This window comes from Chrysemys picta, chromosome 6 (genome assembly GCF_011386835.1).
Source record: "Chrysemys picta bellii isolate R12L10 chromosome 6, ASM1138683v2, whole genome shotgun sequence".
Classification (NCBI taxonomy): Eukaryota; Metazoa; Chordata; order Testudines; family Emydidae; genus Chrysemys; species Chrysemys picta.
This window is the reverse complement of record NC_088796.1, coordinates 100361502-100388881: the sequence shown is the minus strand read 5'-3', so window position 1 is coordinate 100388881 and position 27380 is coordinate 100361502. Positions and strand designations below refer to the sequence as shown.

At 41.9% G+C, this 27380-nt stretch overlaps 2 long non-coding RNA genes across 2 annotated transcripts in view; one reads left to right on the top strand and one right to left on the bottom strand.

The window, feature by feature from the left end:
- LOC135972239 (uncharacterized) overlaps nt 1–27380 on the bottom strand; it is a 139455-nt gene that overhangs the window by 41771 nt on the left and 70304 nt on the right. Inside the window, exon 3 of the long non-coding RNA XR_010588644.1 lies at nt 4537–4620. This is a non-coding gene — a long non-coding RNA (uncharacterized LOC135972239). The remainder of the gene's footprint in view (nt 1–4536; nt 4621–27380) is intronic.
- LOC135972238 (uncharacterized) lies at nt 88–26397 on the top strand. Its single transcript, XR_010588643.1, has 4 exons — nt 88–2610; nt 7450–7521; nt 7733–7799; nt 25142–26397. It is a non-coding gene; the product is annotated as an uncharacterized LOC135972238 (long non-coding RNA).

Below are 27380 nucleotides of genomic sequence, written 5' to 3'. Positions count from 1 at the left end.
AAAATGATTAGGGGTCTGGAGCACATGACTTATGAGGAGAGGCTGAGGGAACTGGGATTGTTTAGTCTCCAGAAGAGAAGAATGAGGGGGGATTTGATAGCAGCCTTCAACTACCTGAAGGGGGGTTCCAAAGAGGATGGAGCTCGGCTGTTCTCAGTGGTGGCAGATGACAGAACAAGGAGCAATGGTCTCAAGTTGCAGTGGGGGAGGTCCAGGTTGGATATCAGGAAAAACTATTTCACTAGGAGGGTGGTGAAACACTGGAATGCGTTACCTAGGGAGGTGGTGGAGTCTCCTTCCTTGGAGGTTTTTAAGGCCCGGCTTGACAAAGCCCTGGCTGGGATGATTTAGCTGGGAATTGGTCCTGCTTTGAGCAGGGGGTTGGACTAGATGACCTCTTGAGGTCCCTTCCAACTCTGATATTCTATGATTCTGCGTCTCCTGTTTTACCTTACGTGCTCCAGAGATAGTAGATAGTTGTTAAGGAAGAGGGTACTCAGATAATTTTGTGGAGAGGATGGCTTTCCATGGATTTCCCAGTGGATTTGTCTGATCAGCTGGTTTACCAGCTGTGCCCTCTCTCTCACACACACAAACTTACTTCTCTTTGCCTGAGGAAAAGATGTCACTAGCTGCTGTGAGTTGTAATTTTGGAGCTTGACAAAGAATTTTCCCTGGGAAGGCAACATTTGACTTTGGCTTCCTAAAGTCTGAAAAACTATTTTGTATCCCAACTTCTTTTTCCTCTCTGTTCTAGGAACCCTACGTTACATAAATCCTTCTTACCAATCATTCCCCACACCTCACCTTACCCAGGATGGTGGAATTCCAAACAAAGCAATCAAACTGGCAGATGAGTCAGATTTGCTTATTGTATTGTACTCACACATGTAAAACAAGTGATGCCATTTCTGCTCTCATTATTTATTAATGTCAAGAGGTGCGTGCAATTTAAAATTCTGCTCTTTTAAGTTTTTTTTCCATGACAGTCAGAGGGATTTCCCCCCCATACACTTTCCAAAATATTCTAAGCACTAAAGAACTGTAATTTCTCATCTTGAAAATACTCAGAGAAATAATTTTGGTTTAACATTTTAAACATTTATTTCGGTCTTTCAGATGAGAAATAAAAACCTAGCTCCATGATCACTTACAGTCAGAGAAGATTCCAGGGCACATTTTGTACAAGTTGACCTGTTTACCCTACTCAGGCCAAATTATCCCTACCAGTATCTGAGTTCACTCTGCACTTTGAGCTGGTGATATTTTCTTGTCGTAGGGTGGTGTTTTCAAAAATGCCTACAGGACTGAGAAGCCTAAGGGCTCATCTATGTGAACATTTAGTTCTTGGCAAGCTGGAGTGTAAATCTACCCTATGCTAGATTGCTGTGCCACAAGTGTCCATGTGGACCCTGCTGCTGTGCAGTAGAAGTTCCCTAGTGTACTTTAATCTACTCCCATTCAAAGCAGTGTAGATCAAAGTGTACTACAGAACTTCTAGGTCCCTCTATTGTGGGTGTTGAGAGGAAGGATAGTATAGTAGTTATGCAGGGGCGGCTCTAGCTTTTTTGCCGCCCCAAGCACGGCAGGCAGGCTGCCTTCGGCGGCATGTCTGCAGGAGGTCCGCCGGTCCCGCGGATTCGTCATACCCGCCACCGAATTGCCACCAAATCCGCGGGACCGGCGGACCTTCCGCAGGCATGCCACCAAAGGCAGCCTGACTGCCGCCCTCACGATGACCGGCAGGCCGCCCCCCGCAGCTTGCCGCCCCAGGCACGCGCTTGGAGCGCTGGAGCCGCCGCTGTAGTTATGGGATCCCATTCTTAGGTGCTTGTGTCTCCCCATTCATTGTATATGCACTTAACTCAGACTTTGTGGATCACAATGTTGTTCCTAAGATTTTCTAGGCCTAAAAGTTAGGCAGCATGATGCTCAGCATTGTAATATCTAAGTCCCCTTTGGGGAATCCCACCCTAAGAGACTTAGGTCACAGCTTAAGGTCAGTGATGAAGCAGGGAATTGAAACCAGGTGAACACCCTAACTACTATATTATCCTTCCACTCTTCATCTCAACACCCACAATAGAGGAACTTTACGAATATTAAAACTTATCCATTTCTCTTCAAAGTAGCTTAAGGAACTCCTGCAACTTGGTGACTAGAATTATATTTGTACAGCAAGGGTCAGAACCAGTTTTCAGAACACTTCGTAATACATTTGTCCCCCTTTTGATTGACAAGTCATATAATTCTGGGATATGGCCAAAAGAAAGTGAGTCAGCCACCTGCTTAATAATCAACTTTAAATGGTTAGCAATTGCCAACATTCCTCACCCAGCGATTGGTAGATAATGACAATCACTGTAGTTCACTTTTGGACCAAATGCACAGAATGACCTTTCCATTGGAGCTGTAATTTTAAATGCTGTCTATGAAAAGTCTAAGAAGAATTAAAAAGGGACTGCGTCTTAACAAAACAGAAATCCATTCCATTACTTCAGCCTTTCCATTTTGTATTCACTCAGCTGTGTATTTAATAAAAATATTGCTTCAGGATTTCAGAACAGATAAGGCTGATGTTGGAGAATGGTACAGGAAGGAAGCACACAGGTATCCCAGAGAAATTTTGCTTTGTGAATAATGATGATGATAATAATTAATAATTATGTGCCATTGGAGAATTGCGCTAATTGGTAATCTCCTGTTTTAAAAGTCCTAATATTTTATTTCTGCTTATTGCCAACTATCAAGTGGAATACTAATGGAAATGTGGACTGGTATTGTAATAATTATAACTGTAATCACATGAACTCTTCTGCAGCTAACCTCTAATTAAAATAAATCAGATGATGTAGAAAACTGGCTGCATAGAGCTGAATTTTCAATAATATAGATTATTGGGGGAAATTATTTTCCTGCATTAAATGCAGAACCTCCAACATCGGAGAGAAAAGAAGAATGCCATGTATTACAGATTGCACAAGAATGGGGAACTCTGGGGTTCTGGGAAGTAGTGTTGGCTGGATGGCAGCAGGAAACAAGAGAAGCTATTTAATGGAGCTAGAGAGGATAGACAGAAGGTGGGAAATGGTTACATTTCAGTAGTCAGTCCAGGAATCAAGTAATCAGCAAACCGTACTTGACCACTGACATAGCTATAATAAAATTTTCAAAAGCATGTAAGTGACTTAGGGACCTAAGTCCCATTGACTGTCATTAAGTCAATTTGGATCTTCAAAAGTGCCTATGTGAATATAGGTTATATATAAGGATTTGCTAGGTTTGGTTTTTAGTATATTCTACATACAAAGTGTAACTTGATCTTTCCTATTGTAATAGTCATCCTCCCCTCTCCACCCTTTGCATCATCTCTCACATGTCCCAATCCCGCTTTGGGACCGGTTAGCATGGCCCTTGCATCCTTACCAGTGAGACTCTGCATGGCTGCAAATGGATCCCAATCGAGTATCAGGCCCATATTCATTTACTTTACTAAAGCAGTTCAGTTCATTTTTAACAATTGAAATCAATCTTTACATCAAAAATCTCTTAACAATAAACTTTGAGAAAGAACACATTGTTGTTGTTGAAAATTAGTCATGTACTTTGCAAGGCTCTATTTTATAACCACCACAATAAGATTCCAGCTTTTGTACTTGCTAAAGCTATGCTGGCACATGCCAAGTGCTTGGTGGCAATTGGCTCCGCTTTATGTCGGAAATCACTGTTGGGAGTGCATGCCATACATAGCTTGTTGTGTCTTATGTTACTGATTAAAGGTTACTCATTATTTAAGCACCGTAATAAAAAAAAGTGGAAGCATTGCAAGTGAGTAAAGAATTGAAAATTAGAATAAGAAATACATCAGGAACCTTATATTTGAAATTTGGGGCACAGGATTCACAAATGCCCAGATGGATGGAAACTGTGACTTACGCTAATTGTTATTTAGTGAGGAAGTGACTTTAAAAAAAAAAAATACTGAGGTTTTAATCTTCCTGCTCCCCTCTTTCATGGTGTCTCGTTTGAGGCAGCTCTTTATTTTTCCCGTGGAGATCATGCTGAAATAAACTGCCAAACATCCCTTACACCTCCATGCCATCTAATTATAGCCTGTAACAGTCGAGAGTGCTGACAGTGCTGAGCTATTGACTCTTGACACTCTCTAAAGCACTTAATTATCTTTTCACATAAGCCCCTTTCAGACCTGTCAACTTCTTTGTATTGTTTATGAAAAAAAAGTTGCATATTAAGATTTCAGGACTATGCACCTGGAGTCAAACTTGCACACAGACTGTTTAAAGGAACCTTTTATAAATGGCTGGAGGAGAGTCTAAAAGAAGCTGATTTAACATGATGGAACTACTCAGATGAGCAGGCTTTGGCCCTTAGTGCAGGGACTGGCAAACATGTTGGGATCAAATGGGAACCATCCTGAGTGTGCCCATATCTTGTACCAAATCTTAACCAAACCTTGGCTGAGATTTTAAAATTTTAAATATTGTTTTCCTCCTCCCCCAAATCATCTTTACATACCTCAAGGTCCTGGTTCTGACAAGGTGACCTGGAGTGGAAGTGGGACTATATCAAAAGAAGCAATGTTTTCACAGTATTTCTGGCCTGAACAGAAGAAGAAACTAAATTTTAGAAAGCAGCCTGTTTTCACAAGATATAAATTTTGACAAAACTGAGACAGGGATAACTCAAATAGGCACCCAAAACATCTGGGTGCTTATCAGCCTCAAATGTCTTAAGGTAACATTTTCAAAAGTGCTTAAGTAATTTAAATGCCTAACTCCCATTGTAAAAAGCAACAGAGGGTCCTGTGGCACCTTTAAGACTAACAGAAAGTTAGTCTTAAAGGTGCCATAGGACCCTCTGTTGCTTTTTACAGATTTAGACTAACACGGCTACCCCTCTGATACTTAACTCCCATTGATTTTTCAATGGGATTCGGGCACTTGAAAATTTTACCCTTAACATAATCTTTAGGAAGTAGGATGTCTAACACTTTCTAAATCCACTTTAAGCATTGATTATTTGATTAAAGAAGATGGGGCCAAACAATATTTAAACTGAGATCGCCTTAAAGATTTAGGTGTTTGAAAACTGGGTAAGTGGGAGGCAAATTTTGCAAATACGATGGCTTTGCTTAGAACCAGCCATATTTTAACCCTTTTATATTTAGGAAATCTTGGAGTTTTGAAACTGTTGGGGCATGATTCAATTGAATATATTAGTCTGACTTTGAATATGTGTATTCCGTCACAAACATCAGATACATCTATTTGGAGATGAATATACGTATTTTAATTTTGAATTAGTCATGTATTCGCCCACTTACTGACTTGAGTAACCAATTTCAAAGCTTCAGTACCAAACAGGAAGATTGGATATTTTGCAAATAAACTACCATTTGTTTGTTTATAATAGTTATAGAATAGTTTTGAATCATGAATGGATTTTTAAACAAAAAGGACTCATTCATGAATGCTTGAATGAAGGACAAAAAAGCCAAAATTTGTCAGATTTTGTATTCAGTGAATACTGTTGGAATAGCGTGACTTAGAACTAATTCAGGATACATAGTTTTGCTGCCAGTATAGATGGGAACTAAATGGAATAATTTTCAGAGTTTTCCATGAGGCTTCTCCTTAGTGATATAAACTGATCATATAAAGTATTGGAAGTAGATGATGCCTGATAAGGAGCTTAAATATCAAACCACACCATAGCCTATCACACTGCACAAATAACAATTCCCTTTCTTTACCATGAGACTCACTGACTGTGTGACCTTTCTCTTGCCCTGCGACTGGGTGTATAGCATCTCAGTCTCTGTTTTCACTGCACAGTTAACTCAAGTGAGTAACCAGATAGCAAGTCACAGCAAAGCCATATGCAGGTTGCTCTATCTTCACTGTTTCTGCACTCGCATTTGTCTCTGAGGGTGGGGGGGGGGGGCATATCCTGTAGTTCTGTGTGTTGACATGCTCTAGGATTCCCCCCCTCCCCGCCCACATACACACACTGAATTGTGTTAATTGTGGGAAAACCTGTCTGCCCTTTGGGAGAAATTGTGGGAAAAGTATTGGAGGACTATCGCCTCTTGAATGATTTTGCTTGCATCCTCATTACCAAGTACATGGGCTCCAGTCCAACTTAAAGCAGATCCCAGGTTCTAACCCACACCCCCAGACACAAACTAGCCCAAGATTAAAGCACCTTCAAATACACATCAGAAACCCACTCCCTCTGTGAACAGTAGGTGTGTTTCGGTTAAAACCCAGGTAAAAGCCCAGGTTAACTACGCAGTGAAGAGATTCCCCAAGAGCTGACATAGAGAAAGTTACAATTAATCACAGCTGCACGTCCAACATGCAGGAGTTGTCGGGGTAGCAAAGTTGAGTCTATAGTGATGAAATGAGTAATTCTCTGAGAGAACAATAAGAGGGCATCTGTTCTTTGGGATTTTGGTTGGCTGGGCTAGACTATGGACCCTAAATACAAGGAAGAGGAAAAGCCTTCTTTTTGACCAACTTAAAATTTGGCAGCAACAAGACATCCTTTAATTGATTAAGTTGATTTAGAAAGTAGGCTAAAAGGAAGCATTAAGGAGTTCATACCTGAAACTACTATTTGCAGGACAATAGAAAATATGCAACATAGGCAGAATTATTTCTAAATCAAAAGTTGGCCAAGTATTCCAGGCTTATAAAAATATATTAAAATGGTGCAAAAATCATTAATGCAGAGTTAAGATTGCCCAGAGACAGCTAGTGCCCTTTCAGAACACTGAGTTCAGCAAAGCTCAAACTTCTGAAAAGTCAGAAATAGTAGTGTTCAGGTAAACACCTACACAACTTTAATTTTGACCTCTTGGAGCTGGCAATAGCCATTGGAAATTATCTGAATGTATTCCATTCGCTGTGTTAGGTGTAGCTGTACAGAATGGTGGAAAAATAAGTTGGAGCAACTTGGAAGAGCTGTGGTTGTGATTTGAGGAAATCTGGGTCTGAGTCCTCCCATGTGTGTAATCAAAGAAAAGAGGTTCATGAGTATCTTGAGGTTCCAGTCTGCATCATTTCAACAGAGAATCGTGTAGGTTGCATCAACGGATGTGCACTGGGTATTGTCAGTAGTGAGGTGGGATGTGAGAGTAGTCTGTGGATTTAAAGATGGGTAGTAGAAAGTATAGATTTAATTGGTGTCCTGTGTGCAAGTGTGAAAGGGTTGTAAATGGGAATGAAGTGGTTGTTAAATGTTACAAGTGTGATATTCCGTGGGAGGAGCAGGCTCAATGTTTGCACATAGGGCAAGTGCAGGTAGCACTTGTCCATTACAGAGAAAAGCCAGTGTGGGGGATTTGTGCTACGGGGCAACACCAAAAGAAGGCAGGGTTAAGGTTGCTTGGACATTTACTTTAATTGTGTATTTCCTGGTTTTCAGAGGTGTCCTGCTGAACTCGACATTCTGGACGGGCACAAGCTACCATCAGGCAACTTTAACTCTGAGTTAAAGGTTTGTTGGTTTGTTTTCCATTTCCTAGTTTTTTTAAAAAAACAGAGAAAGAGAGATGTTTGTTAGTGGTCATTTGGATAGTTGTAGTTCTCATTTAGGTTTGCAGTGGATATGCTACTGTGGCTATGTAATAATCAAAAGACCTAGCTTCTATACTGTGCTTTTCATCAGTAGCTCTCAAAGAACTTCACATAATTACTCTGTTTTACAGATGGGAAACTGAGGCACAGAAAGATGAAGCAACTTGCCCAAGGTCACCCAACAGGCCAGTGCCAGAGGTAGGAATAGTCCCAGCCCTAGGCATGTGATTCCTCAGTGCTCCTTCCACATTTTGTTACAATGGAATGGGGATAATGGTCCTGCCTTGAAATGTTTGCAATACATAGGCTAACAAGGGCTGATGAGAGAAATCTCATCCAGGGTCTATGGCCCAAAATCTTGACAGTTTTATTACATGGTGGTTATCGTAACTTGACGCATGGGAGAGTTATCCCTGCCTCACAACATGTAGCTCCCCGCTAACATTTCCAGCTCCCCTTCCCCATCTCATTCCATTAACCCATTAGTTAGCACTGTAGAAACCACTGACATAAGAAGTTGCTCCCCCCACAATACCCTCATTATATAGACTGAGCTGCACACTAAGCTTGGCCCCTCTCCACTTCCCTCCCACTATCCACCCCCACATGGCACAACTGCTTTAACCAGGCTTCTCCAGCCATGGCCCAGGTCCACCCATGTTGCCCATCCTCCAAACTGGGTCCCTCCCCCCCGCACACACTGGCCAGCCCACTCCCTACCCCACATAGGAGTGATGTATACTTTAACTATTCATTTTGTGGATTTCAGATGTTTAAATCTGCATTACCTTCATGTCCCTCCACATGTATTCATCCCAGCTCACATGGAGGGGCAGGGAGAGGGGCTCAGGCACCCCAAGAGGAATAAGTCTCAGATCTCAGAACAAACAGTGGCAGAGGGGCTCAGACCCATGCACAGGGGTGGGGATCTCCCAGATACCAGTACATGGAAGGAGAGAATTCAGGGCTCACAGTCTCCATCCTACCTCTAAATGCACAATTTCATCTGGTATTCCTCACATTCTCCAACCCCTCCTATCCTCTCCCCTTCCAATCCCCCTAATTCCTAGCCTACACATTACCTGAGCCCCACAATCCCTCTTCCCTACTCTACCACCCATTCCTATTGACATCCTCCCCCCCAATACCCTCCATTCTTCACTGAAGACCAAACCCCTTGTCCTCCAATTCTCACCTATGCTTGCAACCCTAATCAACCTTCCCATCCATAAGCATTTGCATGTGTAACACTGGTCTACAATTTTTGAGAAGTCGTCTGCTTCAGAGATAAAATGTGCTATTTATTATGTATTTTGATGTGCTGAATTCAAATATGACAATTAAAACAACTGATTGGCTACTGTTTCTAAGATATTTAAGTTTTTACATTTTATGTCTATGTATATTGTGTAGATTTTAATCATAAATTGTAAACCTAGGTCTTTTCATGTGTTTATGGTTGCTTTACATGATACATAAACAAGACAAGTGAAATGTTAACACTTTAAAATCAGCAAAAGGGTTATATAAATAAAATTGATTATGAAACAAAAGGCAAAAATCTATTATGTACATAGTTCAGTCCTATTCAGTGTCTACTCGGCGCTTCTTGGCTTGTCTCTTGTATTCATTAAATGGAGCATCTCTTGTCACTGTCCAGCAATAGTCTGCAAGCATTGATGGGCTCCATTTGCCCTGATAGCGTTTCTCTATTGTTACAATGTCCTGGTGAAATCGCTCACCGTGCTCGTCGCTCACTGCTCCACAGTGATGTGGAAAAAAAATCTAGATGAGAGTGCAAAAAATGTATCTTTAGTAACATGTAGCAACCAAGGCTTTTGTATGCCTTGAGGAGGTTTTCCACCAACAACCTGTAGTTGTCTGCCTTGTTGTTTCCAAGAAAATTTATTGCCACTAACTGGAAGGCTTTCCATGCCGTCTTTTCCTTGCCATGCAGTGCATGGTCAAATGCATCATCTTGAAGAAGTTCACGAATCTGAAGACCAACAAAGACACCTTCCTTTATCTTAGCTTCACTTAACCTTGGAAATTTTCCACGGAGGTACTTGAAAGCTGCTTGTGTTTTGTCAATGGCCTTGACAAAGTTCTTCATCAGACCCAGCTTGATGTGTCAGGGTGGTAACAAAATCTTCCTTGATTCAACAAGTGGTGGATGCTGAACACTTTTCCTCCCAGGCTCCAATGACTGTCGGATGGCCAATGACTGGCCAATCTTTCTTGATGTATGCACGACTATCCCATTCGCAGAGAAAACAGCAGTACTTCGTGTATCTGGTATGCAGACCAAGCAAGAGAGCAACAACCTTCAAATCATCACAAAGCTGCCACTGATGTTGGTCATAGTTTATGCACCTCAAAAGTTGTTTCATGTTGTCATAGGTTTCCTTCATATGGACTGCATGACCAACTGGAATTGATGGCAAAACATTGCCATTATGCAGTAAAACAGCTTTAGGACTCGTCTTCGATGAATCAATGAACAGTCTCCACTCATCTGGATCGTGAATGATGTTGAGGGCTGCCATCACACCCATCGATGTTGTTGCAGGCTACAAGATCACCTTCCAGGAAGAAGAATGGGACAAGATCCTTTTGACGGTCATGGAACATAGAAACCCTAACATTACCTGCCAGGAGATTCCACTGCTGTAGTCTGGAGCCCAACAGCTCTCATAGACTCATAGACTCATAGACTTTAAGGTCAGAAGGGACCATTATGATCATCTGGTCTGACCCCCTGCACGCTGCAGGCCATAAAACCGTCCCCGCCCCTTCCCTGGACTCTGCTGCTGAAGTCCCCAATCCTGTTATTAGTGACCTCAATCGGCAGAGACCCTCCTGCTAGAGATCCCTGCCCCATGCTGCGGAGGAAGGCGAAAAACCTCCAGAGGCTCAGCCAATCTGCCCTGGAGGAAAATTCCTTCCCGACCCCAAATATGGCGATCAGTAAGACCCCGAGCATATAGGCAAGAGTCTCCATCCTGACCCCTTTTAGCCATTATGCTATTTACCTACCATTGTTTGGTTTTCCTTGACAACTATGTTTTACCATTAAACCATTCCCTCCATAAACTTATCTAACTTAATCTTAAAGCCAGACAAGTCCCTCGCCCCCACCGTTTCCCTCGGAAGGCCGTTCCAATATTTCACCCCTCTAACGGTCAGAAACCTTCGTCTAATTTCAAGCCTGAACTTCCCCACGGCCAGTTTATATCCATTCGTTCTCGTATCCACGTTAGTACTAAGCTGGAATAATTCATCTCCCTCCCTTGTATTAATCCCTCTAATATATTTAAAGATAGCAATCATATCCCCCCTCAGCCTTCGCTTTGTCAGACTAAACAACCCAAGCTCCTCTAGTCTCCTTTCATACGACAGGTTTTCCATTCCTCTGATCATCCTAGTGGCCCTTCTCTGCACCCGTTCCAGTTTGAGTTCATCTTTTTTAAACATGGGAGACCAGAACTGCACACAGTACTCCAAATGAGGTCTCACCAGCGCCTTGTACAACGGAAGCAGGACCTCCTTATCCCTACTAGATATCCCTCGCCTAATGCATCCCAAGACAGCATTGGCTTTTTTCACCGCCACGTCACACTGTCGACTCATAGTCATCCTGCGGTCTACAAGGACCCCTAGGTCCTTCTCCTCTTCCGTTACTTCTAACCAATGCGTCCCCATCTTGTAACTAAAATTGTTATTGGTCATCCCCAAATGCATCACCTTACACTTTTCACTATTAAATTTCATCCTATTTCTGACACTCCAATTCACAAGCTCATTCAAGTCTCCTTGCAGGATATCCCTATCCTCTTCCGAATTAACAACGCCTCCCACCTTCGTATCATCCGCAAACTTTACCAGCCTACTCCTGCAATCGGTTCCGAGGTCAGTTATAAATAGATTAAATAAAATGGGTCCCAAAACCGAACCTTGGGGAACTCCACTGGTAACCTCCCTCCAACCTGACAGTTCACCCTTCAATACGACCCGCTGCATTCTCCCCATTAACCAATTCCTTATCCATCTCTGGATTTTCAAATCGATCCCCATGTTTTTCAGTTTAACCAATAATTCCTCATGGGGTACAGTATCAAACGCTTTACTGAAATCTAGGTATATTAGGTCCACCGCATTTCCCTTATCTAATAAATCCGTTACTTTCTCAAAGAAGGAGATCAGATTCGTTTGGCACGATCTGCCCTTCGTAAAACCATGTTGTAAATTATCGCAATTGCCACTACCCTCCAGGTCCTCAACTAGTTTCTCCTTCAAAATTTTCTCTAACACCTTGCACACTACAGATGTTAAACTAACAGGCCTGTAGTTACCCGGATCACTTTTTTTCCCTTTTTTGAAAATAGGAACCACATTAGCTATTCTCCAGTCTAACGGGACCACCCCCGAGTTTACAGATTCATTAAATATTATCGCTAACGGGCCTGCTATTTCCCGCGCCAATTCCTTCAATATTCTCGGATGAAGATCGTCCGGTCCTCCCGACTTAGCCTCATTAAGGCGTTCAAGTTTTGTTTCCACCTCGGATACGGTAATCCCCCATCCCGAACGCCCCTCTGTTATGGTGCTAGTATCCCTAATCCCTTCATTGGCCTCATTAAACACCGACGCAAAATATTCATTGAGATATTGCGCCATGCCTAGATTGTCTTTAATCTCCTCTCCGGCAATAGTCTTCAGCGGTCCCACTTCTTCTTTCTTTGCTTTCTTCCTGCCTTACTCTTGGGTAGTTCCAAATCCCTGACAAGGTCATTCAGTTCACCTTGTGTTATGAGGTGTGGTTCAGAGGAGGAGGATGGGAGAAAATGTGGGTCCTGTGACATTGATGGTTCAGGACCAGAAGTTTCATCTTCTTCCTCTTCCTCGTCTGACTCAAATGAGAATGATTCTGGTGCATCAGGAACCGGCAATGCTTCTCCGTGGGGTACTGGGCGTATAGCTGATGTAATGTTTGGATAATGCACAGTCCACTTTTTCTTCTTTGACACACCTTTCCCAACTGGAGGCACCATGCAGAAGTAACAATTGCTGCTATGATCTATTGGCTCTCTCCAAATCATTGGCACTGCAAAAGGCATAGATTTCCTTTTCCTGTTCAACCACTGGTGAAGATTTGTTGCACAAGTGTTGCAGCGTATGTGTGGGGCCCACCTCTTGTCCTGATCTCCAATTTTGCAGCCAAAAGAAAGGTGATAGGCTTTCTTAAGCATAGTGGTTATACTGCGCTTTTGTGATGCAAAAGTCACTTCACCACAAACATAGCAGAAGTTATCTGCACTGTTCACACAAGTACGAGGCATCTCTGCTCACTTTGGCTAAACAGAAATGTGTCCCTTTGCAAAATCAAACACTGACAAATAAGAGAGCACGACACTGGATGATTTCTAGAGCTGATCTAGGGCAATTTGTTCAGCAGAGTGATGTAAGCTTCGTTATGATTGCATCATCCATGACTTCTAGGAATAACATGATGCAATTCATATCATGTATGACGCAATACCAGCTTCAGATTGCATCATTCATTGTTTTGCCTAAAAAGCAAGTACTGTCATAGATTTATTCATAGATCCTGACAAAGATGTATTTTAGTCATTTCTGGTTTAAATTGAGATCCCTTCCCTTTAGAACTCACTTATCCTCCGCCACTCCCAAATCAAGGGTCGTATATACTGACCCAATAGCATATCTTGAAAACTAGAGCCAATCAACAATTTGAAGCATCATTTTCGTTCTCAGTGACCCAGAATTAGTAAAGTTTGACTACATTTATTTCAGAAGCATTTTGGCTGTAGAGCAGTATAATTTATGTTCTTTTCAAAGATAGTTTCAGGGTCTTCTAAATATTCCCTTGTACACAGATATGTCTCCTAAATAAAATATAAGCAATACCAAATCCTTGAAAGAAGCAGAATTTTTTCCAAATTTTCCAGTTCATTCTGATTTCTGCCCCAGATGGGTTTCAATGGCTAGATTCTGTGAACTTAATATGTTTTTTTTCCTGAGAGCTGTATCTCACAAACCCAAGGCTCAAATTACCCCATTATAGGATCACTACACTACATTCCCATGAAGCATAGAATATTTCAAGACAATCTGTGAAGGCATACAGATTGTTGAGCACTTAGATGAGTCCTTTGAACAGGAAAGGTTTCCCCACCTTAACTAGAGCAGAGATGGTGCTCCACTAGAATACTGTATGAAATTAGAGGTAAAATGGAAGGGGGACAGAGGGCTCTATACAGCTATCATCAGGATAGCATGCTCAGAGAGGTGTTAAGAAGACTATTAATCTCAGCAAGATGTTCTCATCTGAAAGAGAACACTCAATAGAGATTAATACAGCCTGAAACAATAATTGAGACCCGTGAACTGCTCCATTCATGTCAGTGGGTATTTCCTTCCTTCCTACCCAGTGCCAGACAGTTTCGGATATGTGTCAAGCATGTCCCCATTCAATTCCTCCTCAGTGGCAATAGCGTTTTCTTGGTGCATGCTCCCTGATGTCCCATATGCCTGTTCTGAGCTCCCCACCCAGAAGGAAAGGGCTTTCCCAGGTACTGTCTCAAAAGAGGGGTGCAGGGAAATGGGCTTGAACCCCCTTAGAGGGACAAGGCACCCCAGATTTCACCTCACATTGCAGGGGTAGGGAAAGGAGCTCACATCCCCAGAAAAAACAAGCCTCTTCCAGAATCTAGCTCACACCAGGGGGACAAGAAAGGGAGTTCAGATACCCATGGGGGTAGAAAGGGGCTCCCAGATCCTGGCACACACACCAGGGGGTAGGAAGAGGGGCTCAGACCTCCCTAGAGGGGCAGGGATGCCCCAAATTCTGGTGCGCACACATCCTGGCAGAAGGGGAGAATGTGGGGCTGTCAGGCAACCCTGCCCCCATTCCCCCTCTCAGCGTCCCTCCCCCCACAAGAGCCTCCAAGCCCTTTCGTCTCCCCTACCCCGTTCCCATAATACCTCTCCCCTTGATGAAGCTGCAACACTCTCACCATATTCCCCCCACTCCTTCATCCTCCAAAATGCCCCTCTCCTGCCAGCAAGCATTCACACATGTAATCTTGTTTGTTTTTATAAAAATACTTTATATTCCCCAAAAATAAACACACACTCCCCAACAGAGACAGATTTTAGCAATATGCCTTCCTACCTTTACCAGATTTCTGCCCACAGTGGAGTTCAAACTGACACTGGCTGGTCGGGTAAGGCCCAAAGGTCTATTTCTTCACCCCTTGAGCTATACAGCTGGTATGAACCCCTTAGCCAAATGGCTCTATATTTGGATGATTGACCATACTCTGGACCCCCATGAGGTACACAAATTTCAAGGGTAATCAATATAGCCATATAGATTTTAGAGCACTTAAAACAGTCAAGCTTTAAACAGGAAGCCAGTCTTAACTTTAATTATAGCAGAGCTTTTTTATAACACACACAAAAATTAAACAGGTATCTGGGGATAATTTTACTAAGGGGGTCTGGTGGTGACACCATAAAACACACAAATGAAGTTTGAGGTACCAGCACCCCTAAGAGAGAATTATAGTTCCTGATTCTAAAACTTGTCTTTTTAACGTTTTCATATTACGAACAAATGGAGTCATGCCCCATACAAATTATTCCTTCCCTTCTTCCCATAACTGCCTCTTTCTTGACTGTAAACTCCAACCGAAATCTCTTATATTACCTTCCCTACTTTTTTTTCTTTAATCCCTTTACACCTGTTCAATTCCCAGAAGAGATTCTTGCCTTGGAGAGAGTGACAAATATTTTTCCTTTCTCCACCTCTTAAGGAGCCTTTTGAATCACCAAAGAAATTTCTCTTATGCTCTAATGACTGCTTCTTTGCATAGGTTCACAGGTTTGCTCTACTGCTCCGATAATTCTTCCCTTCAGTGTCACTAGTGCGGCTTTACCTACTTGTATAGCATCAGCAAGTGGTGACACTTGCAGCACACCAACAAACTGAGATTTGCTTTATAGGGGGTCTAAGGAAATAAGTGACAGTTTGTCAATCACAGCACTTGAGTTGCTGAATATTCCAGGACAGGGTGTAGAGCATGGATACAGGTATTATATAATATTTACATGCAAGTTGTTTTTCTTCAGACTCTTTTTTCTTCCAGTTGAAACTTGTTTAACTGTTCCAAGCCAAAGTTGACAATGGAAGGAGAGAAAGGGTGGGAGAAGGCAGCAGACAGTTTTACAAAAAGGAATGATGTTCATCCATCGTTATCGATGAAGACCTCAACAACTCATTCTTTCGATGACCGGGCTCTGTGCATCCGAAGATGACTGATCAGTCCAATTCGGGCGTGGAATGTCCTGTCACACGTCGGACAGACATATAATGGCACTGTTGATGATGTACGAGCAGTTCTGGACTTGCGCAGCTCACGCTTTTTTTCAGCCTCAGCAATACGCCTCGCCTCAGAAGTATTACTGCCTGTGTGAATGAGGCTGTGCCATGCTGAACGGTTCAGTGCAAAGATTTCCCGTGTGGCAGTGTTGATCTCGAAGGACTTCAAAGAGGTCTTCAGCGTGTCCTTGGACTGCTTCTTTTGTCCTCCATGGGAGCGCTTTCCCTGAGTGAGTTCTCCATAGAAGAGCAGTTTAGGAATGCGTTCATCTGACATTCTCACAACATGTCTGGCCCACCTGGTCTAGGCTCTCATCAGCCATGTGTGAACTGACGACAGACTGGCTCTAGTAAGGACATCAATATCGGGCACTTTGTCCTGCCATCTGATTTATAGAAGCTTTCTCAGACAGGAAATGTGGAAGTGATTGAGCCTTCGTGCATGATTCCGATAGACAGTCCATGTCTCGCAGGCGTACAGCAGAGTTGGAAGCACCACTGCTCAGTAGACTTTCAGCTTCATTGGTAGGCTGATCCCTCGATGTTCCCAAACATTGGAGCGCAATCGGCCAAATGCAGAGCTAGCTTTAGCAATTCTGCAGTTTACTTGATCATCGATTGACACTGCTCAGGAAAGGGTACTGCCCAGGTACGTGAAGTGGTCCACTGTCTGAAGTCCCTGTCCATTTACGGTGATGGACAGTTCTGAGTACGAAGCATGGGGAGCTGGCTGGTGCATGACCTCAGTCTTCTTGATGTTAATGGTGAGACCGCAGTTGTTGCATGCAGTTGAAAACTTGTCCATACTGGCTTGCATTTCTGGCTCTGTACTAGCATTCAGAGCACAATCATCGGCAAAGAAAAAAAGTTTCGAAGTACAGTTTCCTTCACCTTGGTGATGGCACGCAGTCGCCTCAGATTGAATAGTTTCCCATCAGTTCTACACTTCAGGCCTACTCCTTCAGTGCAGTGTTGAAAGGCATACTTGTTTATAAAAGGAATAATTATATGGTTCCTAGAGGTACCCATAATTGAATTATAAGAGGTTTCTTATTCTTGTTGAGGCTGGTAAAATAACTGCTTAGCTTTATTTTATGGTCCTCCAACCACGCAGGAGGCTCTATATACACCATAATTCAATTAAAAACAGGAATCATAATTACAGATTGTAGGTCTTTATTTTAAGATGCTATACCTGGGCCATAAAAGTTTGCTCTAAGCTCAAACTTAGAACATAAGGTTTTGGCCCAAAAGCTAATATTTGTATTACACAAGACCTTCCATAACAATCCAGAAGACCCATTTTAATTACAGAACTTACGGGAATTACAGGAAAAAAATAATAGTTTGCCTGTTTGTACATGCTATTGATCTTCTGCAGTTTAGAAAGATATTTTAGAATATTCTGTCTTTCTGTAAGTCCCAAAAGGATCCTGCATTTTTATCCTTCTACCAACCTCAAATGTCCTAAATCATGACACACACTCACCCTCCAGGGCCCATCAATCCTATTCCTAGTGTCAACTGGAGGAATTGTTAATGATCACTTCCTCCCTGTAGGAGATGTGCAGATTGTAGCTGAAACTACCCCAGCTCCTCATGGCCCAAACTGAGCTGAAGTCCCAAATTTGGATCACCCACTTGGAAGTGTGTTATGGTCCCACTACATTCCTTTCAGTGGTGTTTTAGGCAAATAATACTGTTGATTGGGTCCTTTTGGTATTTTCACAACAAAAAAAGGGGGGGGGGGTTAAAATAACTGTTCCCATAGTCTATAAAATGCTCACTACTAAGACACAATAACTGCTCCACAAAGATTCTTGCTGTATATTCAGCATAAAGGATCCAGAGGACACAAATTCTACTACTAATAGACAATCTCACCATATTTTGTAACAGCATGGCCTGTGAAAGCATAAAGAGGAATAATCACTGAGGGAGCAAATCCTGTCCTATGTTGTATGGGGGAAGAATTTGTGTGTATATTCTTTTTAAAGACAGAATAATTTTGGACAAAAAACAATCACCAAGTTTTTCCCCATATTTTGTTTAAAAAAATTGAACCATTTGAGTAATTCTGACCACCATCTGAATGAGAGGAGACTGGAGACCACCTTATCTTTATATCCAGCAGTACTTTAATGCAGACAGAGCTCTCACCCTTGTCTTCTCTAAAGCTAGATGGAACACATTCACTCTCACTTGTATTTCCTCAGCCCACAGCTGTGACCCAGCTGATGCAAACAGAAAGACCCATTATACAACAATATAAATCTTAAAGGACTCAGTGGTGCATATGTTAGGAGTTAAACTTTCATACAGTGCCCAAAGAGATTGTCCTTGTGGACCACCTCCCCCCACGCATATTGTATTACTTTGTCTAGCTCTGGTGTCTACACTTATGACAAACTGGAAAGAGTCCAGAAAAGAGCTACAACAACCATATAAGGTTTGTAACACCTTCCTTACAGTAAGAGGCTAGAGAAGCTCAATTTAACTTAAAAAAGAAAGAAAAGGTGGTGACTTGATCAAGGTCTCTATTAAGCATCTACATGGTGAGATGTCAGAGTAGATGGCTCTCTAATCTAACAGACAAAGGCATAACAAGATCTAATAGTTGGAAGCGGAGGCTAGTAAAATTTGGATTAGAAATAAAGCACACTTTTTTTTAGTGAGAGTAATTAACATTAGATCAACTTATCTAGAGAAATGGTGGAATCTCCATCACTTGAAGTCTTTAAATCAAGACTGGATGTCTTTCTAAAATATGTATATATACACTCTTGTTCAACCAGAAAAAAGTAGAATTACTTGTTGAAATTCTATGGGTTGTATTATGCAGGAGGTCAGAGTGAATGATCATAGTAGTACCTTCTGGACTTGAAATCTGTTTTCCACTTCTGGTATCAGGCCTGATCATACTGTATAATATTCTTGTAACAGCTACAGCAGTTGCTGTGGAAAGGTACTATTAGGAAACGATTAGATGAATTTTAGTGGTCTTAAATGTGATGCAGGCTCTGGAAACCAGAAGGAGAGCTAGACTCTGCTCTCTACACATCCACTAGCAAGTGCTCCACAGAACATTTGAGATCCACTGGTGTATAGCAATTATCCTCAAACATGAGTATCACAGCACTGATATAATTTGTGAGTTCTGCAAGATGGAGAGGTGGGTTAAGGGGGAAATGGCATAGAATGAAGAAGTGGGCTGTAGTCCACGAAAGCTTATGCTCTAATAAATTTGTTAATCTCTAAGGTGCCACAAGTACTCCTGTTCTTTTTGCGGATACAGACTAACACGGCTGCTACTCTGAATGAAGAGATAGATACTTAACATCTTTATTTAGGCCATCTTATAACTTGAGACATATTTGATGCTCAGCAGCTCCTTCAGTCCATCTGCCCCACAAACAGCAAATCAAAAAAGTCAAAGTTTTTAGCTTTCTCAAATTATGTTTCTTTTAACCTACTTTAATGATTATTTTAAGTATTTGTTTGCAGATACATCCAAACTCCTGGTGATTTAAAGTGCAGCTTCTTAATATCCCAAGCATAAATACATGCACACCAGATAAATATATGGAGTTATTTTATTGCATTTCTCTTCCTTGTACAATATTTCTTCGTTGACTCCCTTAGGCATTCAAAACAGCCCAGGGAAACAAAAAACAAAAAACAAAAAAAACCCACCCACAAATAAAGATAAATACTGAAAGAAAGACAAAGCATGCCCTCAGTTTGTGGTTTAATGTACTTATGTAGAAGATAATTGTCTATTTCATCTGGGGTCTGTTCCTTTTATGTTATATTTAAATTAATTACATATGGAAGTGTTTGTACTTTGAGATGGGATTGTGATTTTCCTAGAGAAAAGCTTAATGGAAAACTCAGACTTTATTACTGCAAGCATGGGAACAAATTATTACAGCTTTTCCTCATTTATTACTCCCACCATCAGCAACAAAGAAAAAACATAACTCAGTGTCAATCAAACAAAAAACATGATTCCCCCTGGAGCAATATGAAAACCAAAGTTTCAAAACCAGCCACTTAAGTTACGCACGTAAATATTAGTATGCAAAAAGGTATGACATGTATATGCAATTACCTGTTATACTTGTACAAGTGCACAATTACCACTTTGCTGTGCATGCAGGGGAAACTTTAGCATGTGCCTTTTGAATGTTTGGCTCTGAGACCTTGTCTACTCTTGGAATCAGCCCCCATTTCAGTCACTGATGTAGCTGTACCAATGCAAACCCAAGTCTAGATAAGAAAAGCTGGGATTTGCACTAGTGGACCTTGCCCCATTTTCAAACAGGGATAAATCTATTAATGAAAATCCCAGCTTCTCCGTCTACACTTGGGATTTGCATTGGTGCAGCAATACCAACAGCTGAAACAGGAGCTGATTCCACGTGTAGACAAGGCTTAAGTGATTAGGTGATCAAATCTTATTATTTGCGGAATAAGCTGATCATTGCAGGATTCAGGCATTTCCTACTCCACTGACAGACATGCACAATTAGGTAGGTCAATTATACAGGAGGGGTGATGGGCTACTTTTCACTTTCTTTTAAAGTAAGGATACTGGTCACTGGTAAAGGCAAAACTATTGAACTTGCACCAACTGTCTATCTGGTATTTTGTTTCATCCTGTGTGTTCTTATGATGTATGAAATCCCCAAATCCATTAAATTAAACCTCATCTGTTAATTCTGAACTTAAGTATTCATAGACCATGCTACTCCTAGCCCCCTGACCCAGAGTTAAAATAAAACATTTGCATACCCTTTATTTATTAAAACCCCTCTTTCTGCAGGAAAAATACTTTTCTTGTTGAAAGTGCTACTGCTCTTCCACCTGAATCAGGGATAACTGTTCTTTAGATGGCAAGCATCACTCTCCATGTGTCATGGGTCTTCTGTGATCAGTTCTATGGTGGGGCTCAATATAGCCACTGTTATTTTCCCCCCTGCTTCCCAAGATGCTCCCATTCTTCCTCTACCAATAAACCATCATCTCCAAAGACAGAGGAGGTGACTTCTAAAAAGTTGTCTACACTGCCAAAAAAGAACAATGTGTGTCCTTAACACTTCTGCTAACTCAGATTAAATAGCAGTGAAACCATGGCAAATTTGCTTTTAACTCAAGATACACACAATAGGGAAGCCTGGGGTTGAGCTCAAGCTGCTAATTCACACTGAAAGAAAAGTTGCCATGTCCTCACTGCTATTTTAACCCAAGTGAGTTAGCTATGATAAGGGCACACGTCTTTTTGCAGTGAAGTCCAACCTCCCTTTTCACCCTTGACACTCCCTGCCCAGAGATATACAACTGATTACACAGAAAGGATAAATGACTGGCCTGTAGGTCACACAGCAACTAAGTGGCAGAGCCAGGATTAAAACTCAGGAGTTCCTGGTCTTGGTCCCATGCTCTGTCCGTATCGCCTCTCAATATGGATTGTGCAGAAAGCAAGAAGTGATCAGTAATGATCATTAGTTCTAGCATGGTTAGTGTCATAGGCTGCCCCTTCTGAGACCCTTTTTCAGTCCCTGAGTGCACCTCTTTCAAGTGGTAGGCCCATGTCTCCACTTCCAAATATAACTGGTCTTCTCCATGCTTTGCATTTCCCTGGAGCTCCTAGAAAAAGACATACGTTGGTGTCCCTCATTCTCTCTGGGCACCAAGTTACAGCCTGCTTAGTGCAAACCCTATCTTAGTGCAATCTGTGTATGTCAGCCTCACAGCAAACTGAGCACATCCTCCCCCCACTCCCCTGCTCTCCATAATGTAACACTTGAAATAGGTCAGTGCCTTTTGTACTCTCTCTTCTCAGCCTTGGCCAAACAGCCCTGTCTCCAGAGTAGAGGCTGAGAAATCCTTCTTCGTAGCTATAAACCTGGTTATTGTGTTTAAAAAGAGATGCTCTTATCTACATCATTATTTTACCTTTCCTGCATGGTTTCTTTTAACAACCTGGTTTTGATCTAGCTATGCATTCAGGGTAATATCACAGAGGTACACTGAGGAACATACGATATTTATACAAAATACTACAAGTGTTCCCACTTCTACACAGAAGGATGGAAAGCTTTTCACCTCCAGAAGGTTGGATGCTCAATTCACATCTGTATTTGATTTTCAGTTCCGAATTTTTTTTAAAATATGAAGTGCAGAGAGGATCAAAAAAAAATGCAGCTTTAATGAACCGTACCTGGCTGAATACTGCCATCACTACTTCACCTAAACTATTTTTGAGGCATGACATGTTTAAAAAAATTAAAATAAATAAATAAATCTCACCTGGATTTAAATCCAGCTACATAAATCCCATGATACGCCCACATCTTGAATACTGCGTTCAGATCTCAAAAAAGCTATATTGGAATTGGAAAAGGTTTAGAAAAGAGCAACAAAAATGATTAGGGGTATGGAGGAGAGATTAATAAGACTGGGACTTTTCAGTCTGGAAAACAGATGACTACGAAGGGATATAAAATCATGACTGATATGGAGAAAGTAAATAAGGAAGTGTTATTTACTCCTTCTCATAACACAAGAACTATAAATTAAATTAAGAGGCAGCAGGTTTAAAACAAACAAAAGAAAGTATTTTTCCACATAACACAGTCAACCTGTGGAACTCCTTGCCAGAGGCTGTTGTGACTATAATAGGGTTCAAAAAAGAACTAGATAAGTTCATGGAGGATAGGTCCATTGAAGGCTATTAGCCAGGATGGGCAGGGATGATGTTCCTAGTCTCTGTTTGCCAGAACCTGGGAATGGATGACAGGAGATGGATCACTTGATTACTGGTTCTGTTCATTCCATCTGGGGCACATGGCACTGGCCTCTGTCAGAAGACAGGATTCTAGCTAGATGGACCTTTGGTCTGGCACAACGTGGCCATTCTTATGTTCTGATTAAATTGTACAGGCATTTTTTAAACTATTTAATCATATTCTCTTCTCACTTTTCTCTCAGGAATATGGCCACTTAACACAGCACCTACATAAAAAACTAGTGAGAATAAGCCATTGGAATAAAGAAGCATAGGAGATAGCCTTTTGACTTTCCCTCAAGTGAAAGTATTTTCTTGCACTTACTGCATGAAAGACACATTTAACAGTAAAATTTCAGTACCAAATCTCCCTTCTTGTAGGTAACAGCTTAGAAAAACTACTCTTGGTTTGAAAATAAATAATCTGAAACAGTATCTCCACAACATCAGTGTCTTGTGCAGTGAACAATGTACAGAGTACAATACAGATGCTTAACTAAGTGAAAGCCAACCTGGCTATAAAAGTTCAGCCGCCTCTTCAGGAATGGTTCCTTATTTCAAGAGAGTTTCTTCAGAGGGCCCAACTTGTCCTGCAGGCATGGCCCCAGGCTCACTAGTGAGTTTTAGCAAAATACTCACCTGACCGCAATGGGAAGAATGGGTGAGAGGGACTTCACCTACTGTAGTGGAAGCCCCAACTTGGGGCCCTGAAAAGCAGCAGATACTTGCCTTGGCATTTCTGTAGCCGCAACTTCAATGTCCAGAGTTACTTCCTTCATCCGGAGGAAAAATACCTCTCTAAAACATTGTCTCCAAAGCTCTTTCCTCAGCCCTTTCAGGAAAAACCCACCAACACTACTTCCAACTCTCTCTCTAGGATAAGGGAGCGATTCATATGGTATGTGCCTTTTCCCAGCATGCCTTATGATAGCCACAAGTCCTGGGTTGTTTTGCGGCTGAAATCAGGGTAGTGCAGAACCAAGGCCTATTTGAAAGGGCTGCCCCCACCCACTGACATTCTATTGGAATATATTACAAGATTGTAATCTTATACTGACAACTGTCAGCTACAAAAATTATATTTTTTGCAGACATTAATGTACTACTACAGAATACAAAACATGCAAAGAATTAAAAACACCACAAATGACATTGTATGCACATGTAAGTAGTAAAATAGCATTTTGTATTGCAAACTAATTTTATAGTAGCAGTCACATAACCCTGTATACTGCCTTTAAGATAGCAATAGAGCTAGCTTAGGCGGGCTGCCTTAAAAAACAAAACAAAAACAAAACATGCCTTCTCTATATAAATCAAGCTCATTCACATATCTAGCAATAAAACAAGCTCTAAACTAACCCTTGAAGATGCCTGTTACAATAAGTTTCTTCTCTCATATAATATAATCAGTATAAACTGTTCAAGGTCTTTATTTGCAACCATCAAAGAATCATCTATAAACATGTGCACAATACCCAGAAATGGTATCAAATACAAAAAAAAAAATCCTTTTGCTATTTCTCAGACAATCTGGAAGTAATTCAGCCAAATTAATGGATTTTGAAGTGTTTATTTTCTGTTTTCTCTTGGTGGAGTATAGATTATTTCCATTCCCTGGCACACCAGTGCACCAGAAGTTTGCGGGGAGGTGGTTGGGGGGACCCTTTGGTGTTTTAAGATAAAGAAAAGAAAAGAAAAAAAAAAAGAGTCAGAAATGAACCAACACAGGAAAAAAATTGGTAGCTAAAACATGGGCCTGATAGATCACAAGCACCAGAATCTTGAGCATCAAAGGCCCAGAGGATAGATCAACAAAGGAACTTCACATCTTTCCCCTTAAGGTCACATGGACTTCCCAATGTTATAATTTCAAGTGCCAAAAGGAAAAAACCAGAACATGATCCAAATCCATTTATGGAACTTATGGACAAAGAGATCAGTGTTGTAACTAATATTAGATTGGACATCCACACCCACACACCGACTTTGGAGGTGTTTGAAAGCCACACCAAGATCTAAATTTTGCAAATTGGCCAAGCAAAAAATCATGGTTATGAAAATCCACAAACACTAGTGTGCTTGAAATCTAGACCCAAATTTTGCAGTTTGAACCCACATATAACGTATACATATTATCTATCACATGACATACATCATTTACACAAGTTTTAATGATTTCATAATTAATGAGTGGCAGAATGAGTGAGTTATGAAAGATGATCCAGAATGATAGAAATAAGTTATACATCAAAAGAAAGATCACCATATGTTCTGTTTATGAACACAAGTTTCAGGAACAATTTAGTTTATGGTATATTTGTTTTTCTTATGAATTTCTCACAGCAGCGTCTTGGCTCATCAGTGGAAGACAAATCAAAAGGAGACAGCAACACAGAACAATTCTTAATGGATCTTTTTGCTTCTGGCAAGGGGATAAAGTCAAAGAAATTGGGATTCAGGTGGGGGGTTTGTGGGGCCAAGTGAAAGATGCAAGAGATACCAGTTTGTGTTACAAGGTATCGTATATACTTGTTCATAAGCTGAATTTTTTTAGTAAAAAAGGGAAGCACCAGGGAAGGGAGTGGGCTTATGAATGGGTATAGAGAGGTGGGACACAGCCCCTCCCCCCAACAGAGGGAGCAAGGAAAGGCAGAACAGCCAGCAGAGCCAGAAGGGAAGAGGCGGGGCCAGAGTCTCTCCACTTCTGGCCACACTGCTCTCCCCCCAGCCTCCGAAGCAGCTGCAGCTCCGGGGCCACCCAGAGGATTCAGGGGGCCTGGGGTCTTTGGCAGCGGGGGGCCCCGCCACCAAAGACCCAGCATTCAGTGGTGGGTCCCGGGGCAGAAGGACCCCCCGCCGCGGGTCTTCGGGGCACTTCGGCAGCGGGTCCCGGAGCGGAAGGACCCCCCGCCACCAAATTGCCGCCGAAGACCCGGAGTGGAAGAAGCTCCAGGGCCCCCGGAGTGAATGGGGATCCTGGGGCCCCGAAAAACTCTCATGGAGGACCCTGGGGGGCCCGGGGCAAATTGCCCCACTTCTCCCCCCCGGGCGGCCCTGTGCAGCTCCAGGGTTGGCAGGCTGCAGCTGTGCTGCTCGGCCCCGTCCCCCAGAGCAGGCTGTGGCTACAGTGCCTGGCCCGTCGGAGCACGATGCGGCCATGCCGCCCTGCCCAGCCCACTGGAACATGCTCTGGCTGCGCTGCCCAGCCTGCCGGAGCAGCTCCAGCCTGGCCAGAGACATCCTCCCCTGGCCCTCCCCAGGTAAGGTGGGAAGGGAAGAAAATGGGAGTCCTGGTCTAGGGGTGGGGTCATGTGGGGTGATGACAGGGGTTACTCCCCTGACCCCCAGTTTCTCTCCCCCAAAACATTTCCCCAACAGTTGCTGTCGCGGCCCGTCAGGGTAAGCAGCTGGCGCACCAGGACACTTTGTTTACTTAGGTTTACCTCCGTGCCTGCGGACGCTCGAGGTAAACAAACCATCTCGGCCCACCAGCGGCCTATCCTCATGGCCCAGGAGCCAAAGTTTGCTGACCCCTGAATTATAGGGTCGGCTTATGAAATGGCCAAAAATTTTCCATTTGTACTTATTCATCTTGGGGGGGGGGTCGGCTTATAAACGAACCGGCTTATGATCGAGTATATACGATATATATAAAATATATATTGATGTTTGGTTTATAGCAGGTGGCAGTCAAGCACCCAAAGGGAAATCACTTGTTTTTAATTGCATAACCCAAGACATGCCACCAACAACTGGTTTAGCATCATTCAATGAATGTAGAAGTTATAAGATATTGCAAACTTTACTATTTTCATTGTAATTTTTAAAAGAAAGAAGATTTAACAGAAAGGGTCAGTTCTTCAGCTACCATAAATTGGCATAGCTCTACTGAAATCAGGGAAGCTATGCCAGTTTAGCCCAGCTGAAGGAGTTTCTCCATACTGGTCTTGTATAAATAATATCATAAAACAACAATCAGACCGGCTTAATAGCAATATCAATTTGCCACAACAGTTTATAACATTATCCAGTATTTTCCAATAAGCAATTTAACCTTCCTCAAGTTGAGCATTAAATCAAAGCAGAGTCAATTTTTCAGGTCTTTAATGCTGAAAATTTAAAATCTTTGTTCTATAGCACACGTACATGCAAATTATCCAACTAGAACAAAAACAAAACACTGAAAATTGCTTGCGCATGGCATGTGCAATACATTGATAATAGTAATTAGAAGAGCCATATTTGCAAAAATGGCTTCTAAATTTGTACCACACATTTTGTCAGCATAATTGCAAAATATATTTTGTGCATGCAAGAGGTGTCCTTGGGCTCAATCTGGGCAGTTAAATACCATTTGTGTAACAAATTCCAAATTTGGGGGCGCACATGATTGCCCTCACAAAACTATGGGTACATATAATCAATGGCTGGATTGAAAAACTTGCCCTTGAAAGCAGTTTGAATAGCAAAAAGTGATTTTTAATTGACATAAAATGGGAAAATTAATGACAGCTAATGTTAAATTGACACATTTGTATAAAATTGGTGTGTATAGAAATTTCCTTTTCCATTCAATGAGATT